At 24.6% G+C, this 7,355-nt stretch overlaps 1 non-coding gene across 1 annotated transcript; it reads left to right on the top strand.

Annotated features, from left to right (window-relative positions):
• Window positions 1–6,258: 6,258 nt before the first annotated feature.
• Trnar-ccu (transfer RNA arginine (anticodon CCU)) lies at window positions 6,259–6,331 on the top strand. The gene has a single exon. It is a non-coding gene; the product is annotated as a tRNA-Arg (tRNA).
• Window positions 6,332–7,355: the final 1,024 nt, after the last annotated feature.

Here is a 7,355-nt window from a genome sequence, read left to right as displayed (position 1 = left end):
CAAATTACATAGGGTGCAAATTTTACTAGGCTTATTTTTGTTACTGCGATGAATAATTTCCAATTTTATCATTTTATGGCTCTATATTTAATAGAAATACAATTAAGATTTTATGTTCTTGCATGCCCAATTTGGAAAAAGAATTATCTAATCACTACCAGAAATTACTTCAAAAATCAAATGAAACAACTAAAGAAAACTGCAAATTATGCAGTTGTAGATCAAAAAATAATTGTCCACTTAAAGGTGAATGTCTTACTAAAGGAGTCATTTATAAAGCAACAGTTATGCATAACAAAAAAGAACATATTTACATTGGTTCAACTGGAAGACAATTCAAAATGAGATTTTACGAATATAAGCAATCCTTTAAAAATTTAAAGAAGAAAGAGAGCACAAGATTAAGTAGATTCATTCACAAAATCAAAAATTGCAACCCCGATTGGAGAAAAATGATAAAATGGGAAATTATTCATCGCAGTAACCAAAATAAGCCTAGTAAAATTTGCACCTTATGTAATTTGGAGAGACTCGAAGTTGCATTTGCAGACAACAACAATCTTTTAAACTTGAATTCAGAATTACTGGGTATATGTAGACATTTTACAAAAATTTTTTAAAAGTCTTAATTTACTAAACTTAAGTTTAATCCACCTTTGTTTTCATTATGTAGTTTTGTTTTGTCGTTTGATTTTTGTTTTAATTGTATTTGCGTTAATTATAATTTATCTTGCTGAATATTACTAAAATTTAATTAATAACCAATTACCTAATCAACTAATTACTTATCTAAAACTATATAAAATGTTTGTCCGTTGCAACTTATTAGTTTGTTTACTTTTACTTTTGATCATCGCACTAGCGTGAAACAATTGTTAAGTAATAAACTTTTAAAACAATTTAACTTTTGTCATAATTGTATAAAGGCTCCTTAATTGTGAAGTTCTTTAAAAATTTATTGTTAAAACTCCAATATATCTTAAATTATATCCACAATAGAATAGTAAAAGTTTTTAATTAAACTTTTTAATTAATTAAGTTTATGAAATAAAATTGTACCAATTTTTTGTTAGGTTTTTTTCACCATAAAATTTCGGAAGTTTACTATCTATTAACTTTTAATATTTTTAACTATACTTTATTTACAAACTAATTGTCCAATATTTGATAAAATATTTTTTTAATTTAATTATTCTTTTAGAAGTTTTCTCACTTAAATGTTGAAAATACGTTTTTTTTTATGTAATTTTTATTAAAAAAAGCAAAACCATTTCTTTTCTGTAAAAATTAGGTATTACTAACTAGTTAAAAATTTAGATTTATTTCTTAAATATTGTTTTAGTAATTCATAAACCTTGTAGTAAAGTTTTATTAAACTAATTTAACGTGTAGATGTAACTTTAAGTTAAAATAACTATTACTAAAAATATTAATTAATATTGAATATGATTTCAAATAAAGTTTAGGTATAGATATTTGTTCAATATGTTTGACTATAAAACTATCACAAAACTAATTAATATGTTTTTTGTACAGAATGACATTTCTGAAAAATAAAATGAAGAAGTGATTGATAACTCAATGCTATTTTTTTTTGTTTAATTTATTAATCAAGCTGAGTTAATTATATTGCTAATAAGATAAAATCAAACAAGTTTTCTTTTTGGTATCCATAAGATGGAACCTGTTTATTGCAAATAGTTTGAACTAATCTAATCTGTTTTATTAAAAACAACAACTGGATAAGATATGTAGTCTTCATAAAAGCAGTTTTCTTCTATATCATGTTTTTCTATACAAAAATTTAAAACCTCGTTCATATCTAAAAAAGTCTCAACAGAGTCTAAGCTACCAAACTGTAACTCAGCCATGTTGCTGTTGCATTCTGTAACCAAATAAGATTTTAATTGAGCAAAGTCTTTGTGCGCTTTTGCAATATTGTATAATTTGAGTCTGGTCTCATTAAACTTACACTTTTCTTCAGCATGTTCTGAACCCATTAATATCCGGTGTGATACCTTAAATATGCATTCCATACATTGGTTTACAGTAGTTATAAAAGCTGACTTAAAAGTTTCTAAATGTTTTTGTATGCTTATAGTGGTGTACGTTTGTTGATTCATTTTAGACGTAGTTTTGTACTGTAGTAATTTAGTTAAGTATCTGAAAAACTTTTATGTGTACTGAATTTATAGTAAAACATTATATTTAAACTAAGTATGATATAATAGTTTTGTAACGTTTTTTTTTTAAACAATATTTAGCTGTGCCTTTGGAAGAATGGTAATTAAAAAAAATTAAAAAATGATAATATAGACAAAAGCAATTGTTAGTTATAAAAAGATTTAAAATAGTTTATGTTATTTACAGTAAAACAACCTACAATCATAGACAAATTTAAATAAAGTGAAATAAAAAAACTTATAAACCATAACTCATTAACGCTTTTTTTGATTAAATAAGTTGTTATTAATCAAAAAATATTAATTGTCGGGCTAAAAATAAAAACTTGATAAAATAACTTTTAAAAGTTTAAAATAAAAGTCAAATTTTTAAAGATTTCCATGATTTTTGGCAACTTATTTTATAAACTTATCAGTTCTACCTAGAACTTCCAATATTGTAAGTAACACTTTTTAAAAAAAGTTTAAATAGAATATACAACTCAAAAAAGCAAAACAATGACTATCTTTTAAAACTTATGTAGTAAGTACTGAAGTAACAACAATATATTGTTAGTAGAGATTTACTATTGATTGAATAAATCAATAAAATAAAGATGAATAAATAAATTTAGTATTGATGAATAAAAAATAGATATCATACCTAAAAGTAAAATGTCTTTAAAGTAACATGATAGTCAAAAAAAAACAATTACAACTAAATTTTTTCACTTCAAACAAGTTTGAGTTTTTTTGAAATGATACATTCAAAGGTGTATCTGTATTGGTTTAATTGTTCTTCAAATGAATTTTGTTTTTCTTTAAATGAAGATTTATTTCAGTGTTTTCCAGTTTGTTAGAACTTCAGAAAAATTTTATTATGATGAACTAAATTAAAATAATTTTTTTTTTGTCAAATATTAATTTTTTAGAAATAATTTTGTAAACTCAATATTTAATTTTTTTAATGGTAACAAATAAATAAAAAATATATAATTTAAATTGGTAAGTAACATGTTCTATTTAATTTTTTTTGCAAACAATTAGTACAAGCTTTTTTTTTTTTTGAATTATGCATAGTTTCTAGAAAACCTTTAAAGATAAACTTGTAACTTTGCTTTTACTCAATATTTTTAATAGTTCAGTACTAACTTTGCAATGCTTAATAGTCTTTATAATACAGAAATAAAAAATGTTATAGCAAAACCGCATACATTTATACCATTGTAGAAAAAAAAAGTAAAATAAATGTTATCAAACACTGTTTTACTTAGAAGTTAAAATCCCCCCTCCCCCCCCTTTAAAAACAGACTTTTGAGTTTTATATACACTAGAAGTTGTGTCAAACCATTTAAAATTAAAAGAAAAAATCTTTTTCCATTAAGTTTTAAATTGTGATACATGTTTGAAAAAGCAAATATTATTTACATACATTGTTTACAAGAAACAGGCAACATTAATGAGTCTTTTGAAAGCATGGTATTTCATATTAATCTATTTCTTAGTGTTTAAAAAAAATATTGTTATGCATTGAATCATGAGTTACACGCTTTATTTTATTTTATTTGCTTTCTTTGTGTAATATTGGACTACTAAGTAAGATAAAACCTACAATGCATTTCGTATTTTGTATGAATTAAAATGTTTCAAAGTGGTTAAAGTGTATGATAAAATGCTATTAAATATATAAACGTAATAAATAGATTTATTAGTTTATTACTGATATCTACAAGTTTTCTTCAAATTAAATAAAAATTGATTAAATGTTCGAGTTATCTTATTTATGCTGATTTATACATTATATACTTTAATTTTGCTTACCGGTTAATTAAGCATTAGGATTAACAATAGTTATATAATTACGTTTGTAATTAACTGATTTTAAGTACTTTTGAGTTGTAAGTTAAGTAAAATAAGACTACTAAGTTTCTGAATTCAAAACAAGGAAATAATTTTATTAGCTTAGAGGCATTAAGATTTACATACTAAGATAAACCTAATATCTTATCTAGAATTATAAAATCGAAATATGTTGTTTTTATTACTACTGACTCTTATTTAGTTATTTAGATCTTAAACTAAGTAAAGTATTAACGTTGTGTAAATAAAGAAAAACATGAGTTTATTTAAGTTCTTTAATAATGACATGGTTTTAACACAAAAGTTTTTGTAAAACTTAAAATAAAAAAATCTTAGTTATTTCATGCTCAGAAAATTAAATGAATATTAAACAATTTATGTCTATTATAAATTTATAACCTTTAACAAAAATACTATACCGTGAGACTTTAATGGAATTCAGAGTTTCCTGAATGTTTTTTTTTGTTTTGAAATTTTATCTTAATTTAACTTAAGAATATACTGAGCTTTTGAGTTTTAGATAAACTAAAACAAACAATTAAAATACGCTTGGATGAACAGACAGAATTAAAACAAAGAGTATTGACAGAATTTAAATTCTTAATTTACATAAAATAGGTGACAATATTTAAGTTAAACTAAGCTAAAAGAAGTATTTAAACAATTTAATTTGTAAAGTCGCAAAAGTTGGTGACAAATAGGCCCACCCGAGGAAGCCAATTGTAACCCACCTAGAATTGTAGGTATGGTTGTTATAAACTTTAATCCCACAATATAACCCATAATAAATTTTCACAAATAACCTAACTAATACTAATATTAAATTATACTTAGAGCTGCTCTATATTAAACTAGGAATGACATATGAACAAGCTGTATTAAAGAATCATTGCAAACACTAACATTAACAAAGAACAATGTAAAATAAAAACACAAAAAGCTTTAGAACTTACTTTTGATATTTTAAAAACCTTAAACACTTTTAATTCTCCAAGAAGATATTAAGGATTGTATAAATTAGTATTATAATTAACAACCAAGAATTTAATTCAAAAGAATGCTCATAAAAATAACATGTTAAAAAAATTAACAATAAACAACAAAAAATACAAACATTTAGTTTAACTCTAAATTAGCAGCAGCAAGGAATGATCTCCCAACCAAATTATGAGAATTTATAAATGTCTGTACTATACAAATGCAAAACTGCATCAGTAAAACACATTACCTTGCGAGCTTTCTCTTAAACGCTTGGATGAACATAAACTTTAACTCAAAACTTTCCATTAAGTTTAATGAGTTACCAATTGCACTTTGATATCCTGTTACAAAGTCCTAAAAGATTTACAAAAAATTTCATAGGTTGTTATAATCAAATCTAAAATATTGTAGAAAAATTTAAAATATTGTATAATAGTAAGTTTTAAAATTTAGCTTAAAGTCGTATTTGAAAATAGAATAGAATAATGTTGAATCTTTTACACCCACATGTTCTATAAAAATGGAGAAAAAAAAGTTTTTGTTTTATAATCTTGACATCAAAGTTTTGCATTACTTTTTCTACAATCTTTTCCTTATATTTTACTATGCTTATAATTTTGAGCGTAAAAACACATTTTGGTAGTAAATATTAAAATATTAAATTGAAATACATTTTTAATAACTTAAACAATTATACAAAAACAAAATAACCTCTCTGCAGAAGAGAAAACCATTGGGTTATATCAGGGTTTCCCAAACGTTTTTTTTTAATGGCCCCATGAACAAGATTACTCAAATAACTACCATTTAAAACAACTAGGACATATTTTTTATGCTGAATATCTAGTGTAAGTTTCAAAACTACCAAAAAAAGCACCTGAGAACTTTTTTTGCTCTTCATCAACAACTCCTGAATATAAAGTGTAAGTTTAAAATTATGGCCCGCTGAGTATCTGTCATTGCCCACTTTAGGAAATCCTGTTTTACATTAACATGGTTTACAGTAAAAATAAATAACTTATAAAGATACAAAAATGCTTATAAATTTAATAATAATACCACGTTTGACTAAAGTAGACACTATTTTAAATGTTTAAGACTATAGTATTCAATTTTTTTTTTGTGTAGCTTTTCAACAAAAAAGAAATAATACTGAACCTTTAATTCTACAGTGCACGACTAAGCATAAAAGTTATCTTAGTAAGCTTAAAAGTAGCTTAGGTTAAATTTGCTGCAAACTCAATTCTGCTAAGATGACCGCGTGGCCCAATGGAGAAGGCGTCTGACTCCTAATCAGAAGATTCCGGGTTCGAGTCCCGGCGTGGTCTTTTTTAAAATTTAAAAGAAACTTAGAACTAGTTTTTTCTGATGATAGTCATTAGTTATAAAGTTTGAAAATAGTTATAATTAATAAAGTGTTAAGCAAATTTATGTCTTAAATACTTTTACTTCTAAATTCACTGTGCTTTGAAATTTGAACATAAAAATGCAATCTGTAGCAAATATTTTGTATTTAAGTTAGAATACAACTATAATAACAAAAACAATTTCTCTGCACACTACTGAGCAAAAGTGAAAACCATTGGTTTACATTACTATAGCTTACAATGGCAACAAACAATATTTCAATATACGAAAATGTATATAAATTTAACGAAAATACTACGTTTAAATAAAGTAAACTCTGCTTAAATAGTTTAGACAATAGCAGGCACGTAGCTTGGTAAGTTTCTGCAAATCTGCACAAACGTATACTTTATGTGAAAAAAACTTACTTTTGTTTTAGTTTTTCTGCTTTAAAAAGCTCTGCTTTCTTAGCTTTCAGTATTCATTTTAACTGAGTTTTACACTCCTAAGAGATAAATTTGACACAAATGTACTCTTTAGCGCATTTAGTGTAGTGAAAATTGAACAAATCAGATACATCTAAATTTGTACACATTTAGCTCATTATCTGTTTCAGTTGTAAAAAGCTATGTGTAACAATCCAACAGTGTTTTAATTTCTTTCTTTTTCTCAGATTATTCAAACCACTTAAATTCAGTAACGCGCTTGTTTTGGTGAGTTAGTTGTTAGTGTCTTAGTGATAACGATATTGCTTGAGAGTGTTGTGTTCGCATCGTACAATTGTACGATGACGACTGTTTTTTATATTAACTTTTGAATTGAAGTAGTTTATTTGTACAGTTTTTTGTTTTTGTTATCGCATTTTCTATTCATCGTTAGACAGCTTTTTGTTTCAAAGACTCGATTTATTTATATAAGTATTTAAGCATTTTATCAATCTTATTACTTAATTAGGTTAAGCTAAAATGATAGTCTAAGGTTAATTCGCGTTTCATAAATCGACTT

The sequence above is a fragment of the Thalia democratica genome, chromosome 3 (genome assembly GCF_965202585.1).
Source record: "Thalia democratica chromosome 3, ktThaDemo2.hap1.1, whole genome shotgun sequence".
Classification (NCBI taxonomy): domain Eukaryota; kingdom Metazoa; phylum Chordata; class Thaliacea; order Salpida; family Salpidae; genus Thalia; species Thalia democratica.
The sequence above is the reverse complement of the archived record's forward strand: the minus strand, read 5'-3'. Positions and strand labels throughout refer to the sequence as shown.